The sequence below is a fragment of the Zalophus californianus genome, chromosome 3, assembly GCF_009762305.2.
Source record: "Zalophus californianus isolate mZalCal1 chromosome 3, mZalCal1.pri.v2, whole genome shotgun sequence".
Taxonomy (NCBI): domain Eukaryota; kingdom Metazoa; phylum Chordata; class Mammalia; order Carnivora; family Otariidae; genus Zalophus; species Zalophus californianus.
Genome location: NC_045597.1, coordinates 9,851,598 through 9,870,226, shown reverse-complemented (window position 1 = coordinate 9,870,226; position 18,629 = coordinate 9,851,598). Strand labels below are relative to the sequence as shown.

General features: G+C 38.3%; 1 protein-coding gene across 5 annotated transcripts in view; it reads right to left on the bottom strand.

Moving 5' to 3' along the window:
- The window catches only part of FGF14 (fibroblast growth factor 14), a 610,229-nt gene that overhangs the window by 212,956 nt on the left and 378,644 nt on the right, over nt 1-18,629 (bottom strand). The window lies entirely within an intron of this gene.

Below are 18,629 nucleotides of genomic sequence, written 5' to 3'. Positions count from 1 at the left end.
AACTGCATAACATTGCACTGTCGAAGGGGCAGACTTCTAGATTCCTCTAGTGAAGTCGGCTTAATTACAAATGTAGATATTAAAATGACTTCCTTAGCAGTGATATTAAATAAGTTCCCAATGCACAAGTCTTGTTAATGACAAAGACACAAATGTTAGAGGGTTTTCTCTGTTTTTAAAAAAAGGAGAAATAAAAGGAGTTTGACACACAGTTTTCACATTTGCGTAAGCTTTTATAATACAATCACCAAACATTCCTAGAATAGGACACCAGCTCTAATTTGCCCTGAAATTTTGAAATACAAACATCATCTTCCTGCAACTTTGCAACAATCTTTTTTTTTTTGACTCAGTATTCCATATGTTAAGTTCAATTCAAGTGGCTGTGATGATCTCATTTTCAAGAATTTGAAGACATGTAAAAAGGGAAAGATTGATTTGTTTTCTCTTTTCATTGTGTATATGGGAGGGTGGGGGGGGCAATTACAAGAATGATATGATGGACTAGAATGTAGGGGTACTGTTCCTACCTCATCTGTGGTTTCACTATCTTACATTTACATTAAGATTTCCATGCCTCGGTTTCCCTTCTTTGAAACAGAATTTCTGTTGAGGAGATTAAATGTTGGCCATAAATTGAGAAGGTAGCCCAACATTTTTCTCTTCCAGGAAACTTTCCTAGTAATAATCCGGAACGCCATCCTACTACTGAATGCAATTACTGCGCAGTGTGGAGTTCCATGATGACACAGTCTGGTGAGTACTAGCTGGCAGTCCTGTGTATCTACAGTTTCTTTAATATTCTTCCCCAGTGCCTGTTACAGCTGCTCAGCTGTGGGCCTGCAGAAACCTGAGGGACTTGGCTCATAGCTCTCTGGGGCCCCTGGGGAACTATTTAGCAAATGAATGCCATTTACAGATACTATTAATTTGGTAAGCGCTGAAAAGTAAACAGAAAACAAATTCAGTAAAGGCACATTGGTGCTTAGAAATGCAAGCCCTTTAGTTACTGTATCTTGGGATTTTAATTCATGCACTTCCCCAAACGCCTCAATTTTCCCCCAGAAAGATGTTAACTTCAAAAGATTTTGAATTGCTTGGTGTGGGAGACACAAAGTTTTCACCAAAGAGTATCCCACTCATTTTTGTTAAAGACAATCCTGATTTTGTTCACTGTGCAATATGCTCAGCCCCAAGGAATGAAACAGAGCTGTTCTAAGCCAGCTATGGCCCACCCACTTGCCTTTTCTAGAAAACTCATTTCTCCAGCTTTCTTTGGAGAAGTGTGCAGCTATAAGACCCAATTCATGATTGGTTGCATGTGATGGAACATTGTTGCACTAGTAAGGAGGTATTATTACAGGTAGGGAGTGCAAGTTAAGAGAGTTTATCAGTGTACGAAGAGAGTATGAAAGTCCAAGCTTAGACCGTAGCAGGAAGAGAACAAATTTAACTCCTTTTGCTCAGTTTTCCCAGTACTCAATTATAATCTATAAGTTGAACAATTGCAGAAATTATTTTAATAAACAAATCATGGTTTGTATGTATTAAATGGCGTCCAGGAGCTTGGAAACATTAAGGAATGGAAAGCAGAATTAGACTCAACATATATTTCTCAAGAAGACGGATATCCCGTTTCTTTAAAAGAGATTAATTTCAACATTTAATAATCTTTTTATGAATGCTCAAACTTGGTGGATTTCAAACTAGTCAATTCCAAACCTTCAGGTTTCACCAATATACAATTTAACATCATCCTCAAATGATCAGGGTTTTTTTTTTAAGATTGTATTTATTTATTTGAGAGAGAGAGCACATGAGAGGGGGGAGAGTCAGAGGGAGAAGCAGACTCCCTGCCGAGCAGGAAGCCCGATGGGGGACTCCAGGATCATGACCTGAGCCGAAGGCAGTCGCTTAACCAACTGAGCCACCCAGGCGCCCAGTGATCAGGCTTTGAATAAGAATTCTGACTTGGAATTCAACTGACAAGTATGTGACCTTGTCCTCACAGCAGTATGGTGAATCATCATCATTATTCATTTATCATTACTGTTGTTACTAATGACATTAATAACCCAGACTATAATCCTTTCAATTTTTCTTTAAAATCCTTACTACCTGAAGCAGAATAGTATATGTTAATAAATTTCTTTGAATCATCTATTAAATATTTGACAATGGCCAATCTATCAGAGTTTTCCAATTATATCAATAAAACTGCTCTACTTTGATAACTTGTGCTTCATAAGTTTGATGATGACATTTTCTGCATATTTTTTTTCTTTTCCTTAAAATAAGCATATGATCTCTATATTATTATTCCACTTCACTGGTAAGAAAAATAAGATAACTTGTCCATAATCTTATAATAGTCAGGAGTAGAGCTGACTTCCAAGTCATTTCACTATAAATTCAATGTTAGTTTGTTTGCCATACTACATGGTCATTAGATGTTTCCCTTTGTTTTACACCATGAAGCCAGATTTGAAAGGCAGGGCTTCTCTAGATCCTTCTTTAATGCATTTTTCCTCCTGTCTTCATAACCTCTCCTTTATCCCCATTTTTCTTTCTTTTCTGCCTCCACTGTCTGAAAGGAACAAAGTACCAAGCAAAAAATAAAATTTGTCCTAGATTGGTTAGTCTATGGCACAAGAATAATAAATTTGAATGATGAAATGACATAATTGGCAAAAATAACTTTCATGGTTGTCGCTATAGATAAAGGTATTATGTTGAGATCCTGCCTCCATATAGCTCTGCCTGTCTTTTATTCCCTGACATGTCAAAGAACACAGGTTCCTTGGAGCAGTCAGAAGCCACACAGCCTCCACTAGATTTTCAGTCCCTGAGATTCATACATTGCAGCCAAGATAGGGAGTAGGTAGAATAATCTTATTTAACACATGCAGAAAAGTCATTGCAAAGGTGTTTGGCTGATCCTGGTTTAGAATTCACCAAAACAGCCACCATTTTTATTTACCTCATTATTTGTATATTTTATAATGCTGGCCCTTTAACATGTCATTATTTTTAAAATCTATTCTTTATCATGAATAGATAACCAGTTTTTGCTTTTATTTTAAAAAAGAATAAAACATAGTCCTATATAACAGCCATGCCTGACTACTGGAGTGTGTATATTCCCTCTCAGCTGCCAAACCTGGAGTAGTGACTAAACAGTAAGCCCTCCCAGCTCAACTAGAGATGAGTGCTCACCAGGGTATGGCACCCTGTATCACAGTCATCAAAGGGAATAAGCACCTCTCCATAAATCCAATCCTATTAAATGATGGCAAATGACTATCACCAAGGAAACCTGGCACTAAAATAAACTTCACCTAGACTATTCATAAACTGATTTCTGATGAAAAGGGCAAAATAAAATTAAAAAAAAAACCTTGGGGACTTTTGCAGATAATCCATTTGCAATCTCCCTGTATGAGTTGGCCGGTGTCAACAGCGTTCTATATCACCACTTTGAGAAGTTTTTCATCATCTCAGACTTCCTTTCTTTACCTTTACTTGTTATGTTTTTATAAATTGAAAACTATCTTTTCTTTAGATTCATATGTGCAGTTTTATATCCTTCTGACCTTTTTCTATTTACTTTTTGATTCGGTTCACTACCTACACATCGTTGTCAACTCTCTCTTTTCAAGCAGTATGGTGAACTGAGTGTCCTGAGTGTCTGCTTAACCTAGCAGGAAATCTTAGTGTTGTCCTGGTCCAGCAGAGATGAATAAACTTGACAGCAAAGTTGACAGATGATTCCACTCTTGAACTTCAACTAGGTAATGTCACACTCACTCCTGGATCCCCTCTACCTCGTCTAAAGGCTCCATACACTGCTCTAGATGCCATGAGACGTTGCTTGGCCAATTGCTAGCTTGCTAGATTTTACCCATCTGTTACTACAAATTTTAGGTCCAGACGGCCATCATTCTCTGTCTATGTCTCAACCAGAAAAGACTAATTGAGTTTGGATGAATAACTAGAGATTGCTCTGATAGTTTTTATGTTCCAAATTTCTTTCTATTATAGTTCTGTGGACTTTTAGAAGATAGGCATCTTCTAACTTCTTGAAGAAACAGGTAAAAGCAAGGCTGGATTAGGTTTTACTGCTGAGTGTTCAGCATTGAGAACATTCCTATAGAACTGAATGTGTCATCTAGGCATTAGAAAAACAAATAATGTCAGATCCAATCTCTTTGGACCATGCAAAACCTGGCCAGGCCTGACCTTCAGTTGTTCTGTTCAGTAAAATTAGTTAGTCTATAAATATTTATTGGAAGTAGAAACAATTTCAAGTTAAAATTTATGCTTTCAAGAAGCTGAAAATGAGGATATAAAACATATTAATGGTTTCTATACTTATCTGTAGACCACTTTCTTCACTAAAAGGTTAGGGGAGAGTCCTGTAAGTCAGAGACAGACTGAGCTATGTTCCCATGGCCTCTTAGGGGACTTAGCAGAACAGTTTAGAATTCACTGAAAGTGTTCATGTGCATGGGTGTGTTTGCACATGCACAGTCCATAAGACAAGCAAATATTACATGTAACAAAACAGTGGTATAAACTCTAACGGCTATGGAAGCTCAGAGGCTAGAAAAATTCAGTATTGAAAGTGGTTATCAGGATTCTCAGCTACATGACATTTGGCCTGAGTCTGGAAAATCACTTAGGATTTGAACAGATTTGGTTTTGGAGGAGAGTGTTTTAGGCAGAAGGAACAGAGTTAGATAATTTCGTCTCTCTTGACTAATCACCTCCAACTCCCCAAATTAAATGGGAAATGAGGACTGTTTCCAAAGTAAACATTTTGCAGACAATCTTGCTGGGGCTTTTACCAACTGTTGGCTAACATGTCTCGTTTCCTTCCTTTGAAGAAAGCTGAGCTCTTCAATAGTGTTGATTGAGGCATCCCCATTTGGAGGCCAGAAGTAGCAATTTCAGAGATCATGGCACCCTGATCACTCTTGTGTTGGATGTCTGAAATTGCAGCAATGCTCTAAAGTTGTTTTCTGCATAGAACACATTTTTTGGGCACGTTCTTGAACCAGTGGGCAACTGCTTAGAAACTAGTCTACACTGTAGTTGGTTTGGCTTCTAAAATGCAAATCTAACATGGCTTCAAGGATCCTAGAAGTGAGTCGGTCCGTTGAACATAGCCTTCTTGTGAAACTACAAAGGGATACAAGTCTTAAGGCAAGGAAGCAAACCCATTAAGACACAGAAATTAGCTTTCAAAAGGATTCATTCTACTGCTTCAGGTCAATAAAATGGGAAATGGCTTAAAATATCACAAAATGCATATATATTTAGACGTCAAAGTCATACGTGCTTTAATGACAGACAGTGTTGAATATGCATTACACACCACCTTCACATTCAAGACTCTTGAGGAGAAGGATGAGACATGAGTGGTCAATACTGAGCAGAAAGTATATGGACAACTCATTTCATAGTATTTTCTATGGTAAAAATTCCTGTAATGGCATATGCATTTCTGAAAGGATTGTTTCAGAGTCAAGATTTTTTTTGCTCCAAAATAATAAGAAAGACATTTGATTTATAAAGATTTGTATGGATATTTGATAGAGCTATTTGTCATCAAAGTTAACTTTTATCCCAAAACTGAATTTTTACATAAAATTAAACCTCAGATTAACATTTAAATCAAAGCTAGCTACTGCCTACCACTACTCATACAAAGCAGAGAGCAAAGAAGCAACTCTCACATTTTCACTTTTGTTTTTTCTTCAGATACCTGTCAAATAGTCTCATTGGTGAAGATCCAGAGGAAAAATACAAGGAAAAAATTAAGTATAGCCTATAATAATATTATAACTTCATCATCTCAAATTCACTTCATCTTTCCTTTGTAACCCCTGCAAATCCCTAAGGATACAAGTCAATTTCATCAGTCTCTCAGACATAAAAGAAATATTGCATGAAAAATCTCTACCCAGGTAAAGCAAATGGCCCATTGATTCACAAATTCACATGATATATTATATTGTTAAGTTGGATATTGAATCTCAGATAGATACAGATCTTGTCTCTTAGCATCTCTCTTTATACACACACACACTTCTATGGTATTTCATAATATTGTGTAACTCTTCTCTAATTTTAGATTACACAATTATATTACAGTAGTAATGTTGTATTAAAGTAGGGAATACTTTTTAAAGCAAATAGAGGAAATCTGAATTTGTCCAAGAGCTTTATTAGGAAGCAATCATTCCGCACAGTGGAATGTACAAGGCTTGGGCTTTATGGGGAAACTGGCAGTTTATTGCTGGCTTCTCCACTCACCAGCTAGATTATCTCAAGGAATTCACTTTAGTTTTGAACTTCAATTCTCTATAAAATACAAACAACAATGAGGCCCAACCTATATATCTGCTAGAGATGATGAGATAAAAAATATAACAACCACATGCCATTGAAATAGTATGACCTCATATGGAATAATTATTATTACTATTATTTGATTTGCAAAAGGAACCACAGTGGTGGTCTTTAAATGTAAAGTTCCCTGATGCACTTCATAAATTATTCAGTTTACCAACAAGAAGGAAGAAAGAAAGAAAGAATGAAAGAAAGAAAGAAAGAAAGAAAGAAAGAAAAGAAAAAGTATTTTTAACACCAATCTTCAAGACTATAAAGAAATAGGCTCCTGAGAGGCTCTCACAAAAGACAAAAAAGAAATAAAATATTCTTCCTCTGTTCTTGTGCGCGCTCTCTCTCTGTTACAGATTTCATTTTATTTTCGACATAGAAAATTAAATGCTTGCTACAATGACACATTTGATTGTAAGATTAATGAGACCATAGCTAAATGTAATCAATATTCAAGAGAATCAAGATAACATGTAGGAATATAATCAAGAATCTGCTTCATGAATGCAGATGGTTTCCAAACTATAAAGAGGATGTGAATCCCAAGAAGGGCTTATATGCCCAGTGTTTTCCCCAGATACTCAAATTTGTATTTAGATGTGAGAATTGGAATACAAAACAAAATATAAACAAAAGAGATATAAATCAATATCCCTCACGTGCTTATCTATCTTGTCTATTTCAAAACTTAGGTTTGCTTTTTAAATGAAGTACAAAGTCAGTGGGTTCACTAAGCTTATCCTTTGTGGGCAAAGAAAGCAGAGGTGAGGGTGAAAGACAGGAACAAAGAGAGACCATGTGTGTCACATAGGCAGAGGAAACGAGAAAAGAAAATACAGAACCAGAGGAGAAACTGAATGAGAGTTCATAGAGTATTAGATTGTCAACCAACTAAGTGCAAAGACAAACTTGAGCCTTGCCACTCTGACTGTGGTTCCCAGACCAGCAGTATCACATCACCTGGTAACTTGTTAGAAACACAGCAGTTAGGCTTTACTCAATCTATCAAATCAGAATCTGCATTTTGAGATCTCCAAGTGACTCATATGCAGGTTTGCATTTGAGAAGCTTTAGACCAGAGCATCCTTTTTGCCTATTATGACTTAGAACTATCCCATTGTTTCAAATGTTTCATAACCAGATAACCACTACCCCTAGGCAATCTTTAAGCATTTATGCAGGCTTATGATTGTTTATATGCAAACACTTATGAGGCTCAATTCTAAAGTAGGATGTGTGGCATGGCTTAAGGAAATGATTTTCATTCCTTGATCCATATCATATGAGTACGTATACGTTCACAGAGGGTCATTTCCCTCCATCCATCTGACTGACAGGAAAAAAAATTGGCAAGGACATAGACTGGACATAGACTGGAAGCACCAACTTGTCCAAAATCCAATGGTCCAATGAATTAAAATATAATGAATAAAACCATGCCTGTGGCAAACCTGTTAATATCCCAGAGCCTCATCTGAATACCTATTAATTGGGAATGATGAGAAAACTTTTCTAAAGCATGTTCTGCATCTGTGAAGTTGGCAATCCATTAAATAAGGTGTTTCAGAAGCAATGCTCAGAATGAAATTCTGAGAAGAGAGGTTAACCAAAAGCAAGCCATGATCAGCAGCTCCTAATGTTGGCAGGGATTTTAGGATGTTAAGCATGTAGGAAACCTACAAGTCACTGGCCAAATTGTGAATTAGTACTACTATACCTTTTACTTTGTCTCTCCTCTTCCTGTACTGCTTCAGAGCCCAAGGCCCTTGTGGGTCCTCCTGGACTCCAATGGACTTGCCGTACATTCAGTCTGGTTTGGCCTTATGTCTTGTGTGGACTATTGCTACTGGTCTCCTGGCCACCATATCTCTCACTTGCAGGTCTCCAAGGCAACAGTCAGGAGGTACTTACTAATCCTTAACTCCTAAGTTTTCCATAACTCTCTCTACCTGCAGAATGCTATTATAAGTCTTGACAAAGAATAAAAGAGTATCTATGATACTTAGAAGCTAGCCTGGCACTCAGAGCTAGGCCATGGTGTTCCCTGGTGCACAAAGAATCTCACCGAACACCCACTACAGATAAAGGTTACTCTGAGACCATAGTACAGTGAGACAAAGCAAGGGTACTTCATAATTTTGCCTAAGCACTGACAAAAACAAGGCCACTGTGCCACTCCAAAAGTACCAGACAGCACCACTAGTGGCCAAAATGAGCCCCTGCTGCTGCTTTCCCAATTGCATTTCCCAACCTCATTCTAGTCTCCCTCTAGTCTGAGATAGCCAATCACAGACCTGCTGCCACTTTCTGGTAACACCCAATCCTTAGCACACCAGCAATTGCTTAGACGCTCCCCTAAATCACCCAACCAAAGCCCAAATCCTATAATGGGTTCCTTCTAGAGTCCTCCTATGGAGATACACCTATAGTTCCCCATGGTGTGTGTTCTTTCTCGCTGCAACATGAAATAATGCAACTTGTTTATATACAGGTGTGTTCCTGGGGGTCTTTGGCTGAAGGGCATCGACAGTTTGAATGTGACATTGAAGGCTCTCCCTGACTTGGTTTTACGTTACTCTCTGGTCCATCTCTTTAGACTACTTGTGTTTCCCTCAACACACACTATATTTTCACATCTCTGTGCTGAGCTATTATTTTAACTTGAAGTTTCATTCCTCTAACTCCTAGCTATCGAAATCTTGTTTATTTTTCAAAGCTCAGGTTAAATTCTACAAGCAAGTTTCTCTAATTTCCCAGTCAAAACCTATCACTTTTTCCTCAGTGTCTCGTTCATATTTCATTTTTGACATTTACTCTATCTTGCCCTTTAGTTATTTATGTGCTTCTTTTCTTCTTCACTAGGTTTGGAAGCTCCTGGAGAATTCTAATCATGCCTCATCCATCTCTCTTTTCCCTAAGGATTTCCCAGCTCTCCACCTGGTGTATAATACAATTTTAATAAATATTTGCTAAATTGGATCTGTAATGGAGGTTTCAAATATCTGAGGTAGATATAAATTCATATAAGAAGCTCAGCTTCTATCCTTATAAAAAAGGAAAACAGGCACAGAGACAGATATGCATTCAAGCGAAACATTATATGTAGATGAAGGCAGAGATTAGGTGGTGATTTACAAGACAAGGGATGCCAAATGTTGCCAGTAGTCAACAGTTACGTCCAGAAACTGCTTTCCAGAGAGTCAAGGAAGCATTCTCCCATTCAGGAAAGAGAATAGCCCTGCCAATGCCTTTTGGATTTCTAGCCTCCTGAACGGTGAGAGAATAAATTTTTGTTGTTTAAGCCACCCATTTGTGATACTTTGTTAAGGAAGCCCTAGAGAATCCACACAGAAAGATTCTGAGACCGTTGGTTATTATTTGCAAATCACATCAAGAATCCTGATCAGGGGTGCCCGACTGCCTTCGGCTCAGGTCATGATCCTGGAGTCCCGGGATCGAGTCCCACATCGGGCTCCCTGCTTGGCGGGGAGTCTGCTTCTCCCTCTGACCCTCTTCCCTCTCGTGCTTTCTATCTCTCATTCTCTCTCTCTCTGAAATAAATAAATAAAATTAAAAAAAAAAAGAATCCTGATCAGATAAGGGACTTCAGAATTCAAAGAAATTAGAGAGTGGTGGTTGCCAGGGGCTGAGGGGTAGCAGAAACAAGGAGATGTTGGCCCAAGGGTACAAACTTCTAGCTATAAGGTGAATAAATTCTGGAGGTCTAATTTACAGCATGGTGATTATAATAAGCAATACTATATTTCACACTAGGAAGTTGTGAGGAGAGTAAATCTCTTCTTTCCTCCAACTTCATTGAGGTATGATTGACAAGATATTGTAAGATATTTAAAGTGGACAACATTAACACACATATACATTGTGAAAGGATTCTCCCCTCCCCATGGAGTTAATTACATATTCATCACCTCACCTGTTTACTTTGTGTGTGTGTGTTCTGAGAACATTTAAGTTCTGTTCTCTTAGCAAATTTCAATTACACGAGCCAGGTTTATCAACTATAATCACCATGTTTTACATTAGATCCTCGGACCTTATTTTTCTTATAGTTGAAAATTTATACCCTTTTACCAACCTCTCTATATTTCCCCCCACCTTCTGATAGGATTTAAGGAATTGCTAGGTAGTCAGGGAACTGGGCTTAAGCAAGGTTGTACAAACATTGCAGGAAACATCAGGGGGTCGAGCTTTATGTGCCTAAAACCGGACAGCCACTGAACAAAGAATCCACCAAGGGGCCTAAAGAAGATTAAAAAGTTGAAAATAGACTGTGTAAGGCTAAGCAATGGGCCTGGATAACAGCAAGCTAGGACATAGCACTATGCCCGCTAAATCCTATTGCCATAGCCTTATATAGAAAAGCCCTTAAACTGACCAGTGGGAAAACCATTACTGGGAGTCCACAAACTCTGCCCCCTGCCCAGATAAAACTCACAAAAACCCCGAAACAATGCCATTGCCACAGCTTAGCACCACTAAGCGGGACTCTTTCTTTCTGCTCAATAAAGCTTTTGCTTCTCACACTTTCCTTGCCTTGTCTGGAACTCTCATTCTTCGAGCGCTTTCAGACATGAATCTGGAAAACACTGAATCCTCATATCACTTTGAGTCCCTGGCGATCACTTGTTTACTCTTTCTATGAGTTTGATTTTTTTTTTTTTAGATTCTATATATAAGTGATATCATGCAGTATCTGTCTTTCTGGGTCTGGCTTATTTCACTTAACATGCCATCCAGGTCCACCTATGTTATCACAAATGACAAGATTTCCTTCTTTTTTTAAGGCTGAATACTATTCCATATATATATATATATATATATGTATGTATGTATATACGTGTGTGTGTGTTTGTGTGTGTGTGTATCACATTTTGGTGATCTACCTGTCAGTGGACACTTAGGTTGTTACTATGTATTAGCTATTTGTGAATAATGCTTCAATGAACATAAGAGTATAGATAATCTCTTTGAGACGATGGTTTTGTTTTCTTCGGATGTATACCCAGCAGTGGAATTGCTCAATCGGGAGAGCAGATCTTAAAACTTATCACCTCCCCCAAACACACACACACACACACACACACACACACACACACACACACACTGGTAATTATGTCAAAGGTTGGAGGTATTAATTAACCTTATTGTGGAAATCATTTTGCAATACATAACATGTACCAAATCATCATGTTGTACACCTTAAGCCTAAAAATGTTATATGCCAATAATGAAGCCAGAAAAAATAAATAAAATAAAAGGAAAAGAGGCTTGTAGGGATGCCTAAAAAAAATTATTCTAGAAATGTATGAGTTTGACTAATCAGCTTAAACTCACATCAATAGTTAATAAACCCAGTCTTATAATAAGAACCAAGCATCGGCACAATACTATAATGTTTAATTCTTTGAAAAATAACACCAAGCTAGAATTTCTGTGACAGTCATTAGGTTTTTTTTCTATAGCAGAACATCTCTGCCTATGGCTTCCCGCATCAAAGTCACATAGAATGACCCTTAAAATTGTTATTTCCAATGTTCATCCAAGACCTACCAAATCAGACAGAATACCCGAGGGGAGGGTGGTCTCTTCTATTGAATAAGAATGTGTAAGGGTTGGGTGTTTTATTGAACCAGAATGTCTGAAGGTATTTTTAATTACTCTCAGATAATCCTTGTACCCACTAAGTTTGAGAACCGCTGTTCTATATTTTCCTTGACTGTGTCTACAATGTTTCTGACTACGCTGAAGTTAAAATGTGTGCCAATATCAGTTTCTGTAGAACAGGCAAAGCATGATCATTTCAAGGTCACGAGATGGGAAATTTTATGGGGTGTGGGAGGAACCTCTTATTCCTTCTCATGAATAACTCAAACTGCAAGAAAAGCGATGGAAACACTAGAAGTTAGAAGTAAGCAAATCATAAAAAAAAAGAAGTAAGCAAATCCATTCTTTAAATGTTCTTCTTTCATAGCCTCCTCTAAATCAAGGTTATTTCTTCAAAGACCCTCACATGGAGTTGTTTATGCACCTGTGTGTTCCTTCCTTCAGGATACCGTGTTTGCGAGCAGGGACCACGTCTTGCTTGTGATGTCTTTGTGTCACCTTTGAATCCTCCACAAAAATCTATCACATGCCTGAGACACATGAGGAGCCCAGTAAATATCTGCTGCCTAATTGGTAGGAGGAAATCTGATAAATTAATACTCTTGGGATAAAGGGGGGCAATGGCTCTGACATGCTGGTGACAGAAGATGACACTATCTTTTTCTGAAGCTCATCTACAACTGTAGTGAAGATGAGTCACTGGGTCAATGGCCATATTGTGAATTCTCGGCCAACACCTCAAGATGAGTTTTAAAATGATCTTCTGCCCAAGATAAATGGGCAGAGGTGCTCCTTTGTTCTATGCACAAAACATCCTACATCCTGACAAAGCCTCACCTCAAAGGGCCAACAGAGAGTGCTCTTTTTTTTTCATTATTCATGCATGCATACAATAAACATTTATTGTTTATGAGTCAGGACACTTTGGATGTTTTTTCCTCTGATTTTATCATTAATTTGCCTCATAACAACCCCTTGACTCTTTTATTCTGTTCAAAATGAATGCAGGGTAACAGAGTTTTCTAATTGGTTGCATTGGCTGTCAATTCTGGGGGACCACATTTGGATCTCATATTTTGAAGATGAGGGCATTAAGGTTCACAGAAGCTACATATTTGCCAATGCTTACCGTGACAATACATGGGAGATCTAGACCTTGAACTCACATCTTTTCTTCCTTATTTCTATGCTCAGTACAGCCAGAAAACATTTCTTCAACTCACTTTATTCTCAGTATGTGTTTGAAAATGCTTCCCCCTATACATCATATATTTTACTCTTTGTTTATGGCTTCTTGTACAAAAAACATGTTTATATTCTCTTTAATTTGCCCTGCCTGAAGGATCCCGAGTGACATTTAAGGATTCAGGTTAATCAAAGATGCAGATACTGGAATCCCAGATGAGAAAATCACAAAACTTTGATTTTATAGTTTTCTGCGGTGATGTTGCCACTTACTTAATGGGGCACTCAGAAATTTTCTATGCAAAAATAAATTTTAGTTCAGTTAAGTGTTTTTAAAGCTGTATCGCACTTTCAGCCTGGGAGGAAATGTTTTGTCAAGAAGATCTAACACAAAGCCTTGTTTCGATTATGAAGTGGTTTCTCTTTTGAAATCACGTCAGTGATAACATAGTGCCCCGAATACATGAGCATTTGAAATTTTGTAGTGTAAGCAAATATATAAATGTGTATATTCTATAGAGCAGGGCAAGGGCCACATTTCCCACCTTTGCATCTTCTGTGGAGATGGGGATCCTTCATGGGAGTTTGATGCTGAGAGTGCCATTCTTCCAACAATGTTACTCAGTAAATTCCCTGATGAATCAATCAGACTCAGTACAATAACAATATACACTTCAAATAAAAACAAGCTTGCTTTCAACAGTACTCTGTTCTTTTGTGGGTATGGCACATAGATTTCTTCCATCTTGTCTCACTTGCACCCCCAAAGTCAGAGTATGTTGCTGGCACAACAGTGGCTGTTCATGAGACCCCATGAACATGAGCTGGACTCAGGCTCTTGCAAAGTCACCGATTGGAAATATTAGAGCAAATTCAAAGGTCTCATTGTTTAGTTAGGTGAGGATCAGCAACCAATTTAATAGCTATTTTTGCCTGAGGCTGCACTACTTTGGTATAAAGAAGGCAGAACTTGGAAGCCAGGATGTAACTACCTCATCTGCAGGATTGACTCCCTTGAAAATTTTTAATTTCAGAATGTTTTGGAGTGAAAGTGCCCTGAGAGATGATAAAATCCAGAATTCTCTTTTCACAATTACAGAAAAAAAAAAAGAGAGATTCTTTTTTCACCCTTATGACTCAGTGCAATCCTATTGATAAAGTCTTTCTTTCAAGGTTTTTGGGGGCTGTTTTTTTGGAGGGAGGGGTAAGCCAAGCCCAAGCATAATGGCATAGGGATTCGTTTCCTGCAGGAGAGATTCAGTTGTGATGAGAAAGCATATTTGGTGGGTACATTTTGGCAAAGAAAATGATAAAGAGGAGATCTGAGACTTATTCTCAGAAATACTGGTGATGTGCTCAGTGGGTTGGACAAATAACTCTCTAGCATTGTAGTTTCTCTCCCTTTAAAAAGGCAAAATTATCTTCACCTTCCTCATACATACTTTCCCTAGCTGACAGAACACATCAGAGAGCACATTTCATTTTACTTTATTTCTGTTTTTAAAGTTCTTGAGAAAGCATCTAACCAGCTGGTTTGGTACATAATGTGAACTGAATGATACACATGCATGTTTAAAAAAAGTTATACCCCTTCCTCCAGAGGTCGTAGTCATAGAAACCTTGTCATACCTTTAAATAAAATATAATCATTCTTTGAAAAGAAAACTTTAACACCATTTACAAAGATAAATACTTTTTTTTTTTTTTTTGAGAGAGAGAAAGAGAGCACACGGGCAAGCAGTGGAGGGGCAGAAGAGAGAAAGAATCTTAAGCAGACTCCACACCAGCAGGGATTCAGATGAGGGGCTCAATCTCACAACCCTGAGATCATGACCTGAGCCAAAATCAAGAGTTGGTTGCTTAACCGACTGAGCCACCCAGGGGCCACAAGATAAATACTTTCTGAAATAATGCAGGTTGGATTGAAGATATTCTCCTTTGCCACAGTAACTATTTTACCTCCCATTTTATACTTGATAAAGAAGCCCCAATCTGGTGGTGGTGGTTGTTCAGTTTAGCTAATTGCCACTATACTTACTTCCTTAGATATTTTGAATTTTTATTTTTATGTATCAGTATTAAAAAATCTCATTCAATATCACTCATTACAATCACTCAGTGCTGTGCTCATCACAACCCTAAAGTCTAGTTAATAAATGATGCATGTCTTATTAACCCATTTTGATACATTATAGCATCCATTATGTAGCCAAGAGAGAAGGTGGCTATCCAAAGTCTCTATAGGAGCACTCGAAGGACTCATATGGTTCCTAATCTTCACAAGAACTTTCAGAGTTATGCATTATTTTCTCCATTTTGCAGAAGAGGATGTTGAGGCTCAGAAAGGTTGAAGTAACCTGTTTAAGGTTGCACAGCTAGTAAATGGCAGAGCCAGAACTCCCCAGGACTGTCTGACTCTAAAGTTGACTGTGCAGCATGTTTCTCATATTAGATTGCAGTCATGGTGCATTTATAGTATAAACTAGCTTTAATGACTGGAGAATATGCAGTGCTGCATAACTATGTTTGTAAATATCAATTACCCTACAACAACATACCTCTGCTTTCTGAACCAGAGCTGCCACATTGCACAACTCTGGAGCAATCACTCACATTGTATTCCATAGGAATGACCCTTCCTGGAGTCATGCACTCCAGACCCTGATAGCCATCCATGACAGCCCTGATGATAAAGTCTTCCTGACTAACAGGTTAAAAAACAATCCCATGGGCAGTAGGGGGAAAGGGAATAACAAATAATACCACAAAAATAATTTATTTTTGATAATTCTCAAGTCAAAGACCCAAACAATGTATTGTACAGATAGTCAATAAATTCCTGTGGAATGAAGGTATGTCCAGGCCCTGACCAGAAATAAGAGATTTCTCATTGAAAGGTGATGGCTAAATAGGTCAAATTTCTTAGGGGTAAAAGCAGAGAAACGTAAGGGAGAATGTCAGGGACACAAATCTAGGTACAGAAAAGGAGTGACAATGAGAAGGAGAGAGAGAGTAAGAAAGGAAATGGGGGATAATAAGAAGCATAAATCTTGAGAGAGGACAGAAGGATGAGTTCTTTAACATGTCCCCGGCTTCCTGGATGGCTTTTCTGGATGTTCCCTCCGGAAGACTGAAGCCTCCCCAGCTCTGCTTAAAATCCTCAACTACAAACTTAAACCCAGCCTCCAGAAAATAATAATTAACATCTACCCCACCTTGCTTCAGCTGTATTCCCAGCTTCATGTCACGTTACTCTGCTCCACCTTCCCACCCTCTCCCTGCATTAACCACTGCACACAGCAGCTGCTCCCGCCACCATGTGGGCCTGGCCTGCTTGTCACAACTGCTCTCCCGCAGCTGCAAACCCTTGCTAACCACCCTCCCTCCCCAACAAGTGGCTTCAATGCCACCTTCGCCTGGTGAAGTCCACTCCAACCTCAAGCCCCACTATGGGTATCATCTCCCCCAAGGAATGTTCTCCATTCACTTCAGTCATCCTTCGGTCTTCTCTGTTCTCATTACACTTAAAACCTACATCCAACCACCCTCCACTTACTGCCTTAATTATTTAGCCGTGCTCCAGCTCCCTTTATTACATCTTTTAGCATCTTAAAAACGGAGTTGTATTTTAACCATGGTTTTAGCCTCCAAAGGATGGAGCATGGATGGGACACATGGTAACTGTATTATAAATACTTGCACTGACAGCATCTTAAATGCCTGTCACCCACAGGATTCTTGCAAAGTCACATGGAAACATAGGCCTTCTTGGCCTCCTTTTACAGTAAAGATGCTGAGTTTCAGAGAGGTAACTTACTAAAACCAGAAGGTGAGTTTTAGAACCAGAATCCTGGGGCGCCTGGGTGGCTCAGATGGTTAAGCATCTGCCTTCAGCTCAGGTCATGATCCCAGGGTCCTGGGATCGAGTCCCGCATCGGGCTCCCTGCTCCTTGGGAGCCTGCTTCTCCCTCTGCCTCTCTCTCTCTCTCTCTCTGTCTTTCATGAATAAATAAATAAAATCTTAAAAAAAAAAAAAACAAAACCAGAATCCTGGTATAGGTATATCAAAAGCCCATGATCCTTCCATTCTTTTATCCTGTTTTTCAGACAGGAGGAAACAAAACCTCCTATATATATACTATATAAAGTAGAAAACTGCTCATATTAGCCTAAAATATATACATGTCAATCGTCCCCAAAGCCTACAACGTCCAACCTGGTTCCATGGTGAAGCATCTGCAACCTGTACTAAAGTCAAGAGTAAGGTCTGGTATTTCGAACGATGAATCTGGGTTATTATAAGAATGTTTCATCTATTAAATATGTTCTAGTTCAGAAGGCTAAGAATTTCGTAATATATCACTGATCTTATTCATTAATTTCTTGACCCGATTGCACAGTAGTCAAAGGGTGGAAACCAGTCTCCCAGACACTCCCTAAGTGTCTTAGGTAGGTATCTTGGTGGTTTTTTCATTATATTCTAGGCCAAAAGAAAAATCTGTCACAGGTATTAAGTAATTAGATCCAAACAGCTTAATAAGCATTGATGTCCTAACAATTTAGTAGCCAGGTGAAAAGAAATAATACAATCATATTTTTATTTCATTCTCTGATAGCCACAATGACTAAAGGGATATGTGCCTCCTATTGGGCACTGCAAGACTTCTTAAATCTTGGAATCAGACTGAACAACAAGCCACCCTCATTTCCTGTGCCTCAGTGATTTTTCATGTGGTGCTTGCTTTTTATCAAAGCAACTTTCAACAAACCAGACTTTCAAAGATAGCATATGATCGAAATGAAGATAACATGATCTACTGCAGAAGTTCTAAAGTACCCCAAGCTAGTAGTTGACAGTGTTCAGTAGATGTTGTATATTGCTAGGTTGAATTCAAAATTCGAAAATAATCCATGGCATCACGATGAATTTGCCATGGCATCCTGAGGTACCTCAGTGCATTGTTTTAGAACCTTGGCATAGTCATTATATTTTATGTAAGTTATTTTACAGAAATAACTTTACTGTCTTTTCTATTCCAAGTTAAAGTTTGTATTTAATCTACTTATGAAAATCTAGTTAGTACAGAAAGGTATAAAATCATGAAAATACAGCTTGAAAATGAATTTTCAAAGGTGAACACATCCATGTAGACCCTACCCAAATCTGGGGATAGGATATTAACAATAGCCCATGGGATGTCCCATATCCATTCACTGCTCCCCTTCTCCCTACAGGTAATCATGATCCTGACTTCTAACACCATGACTGAGATCTGCCTATTTATGAATACAAATAACGTTTTTTGGAATGTAACCATTTTTTAATTTCAGTGAAGAATACCTCTCATTCGTTTTCACCACTCTTTCCCCATGGTGAAGAAGCTATGAAGATTAACCCCAAATTGGTCTAAAGG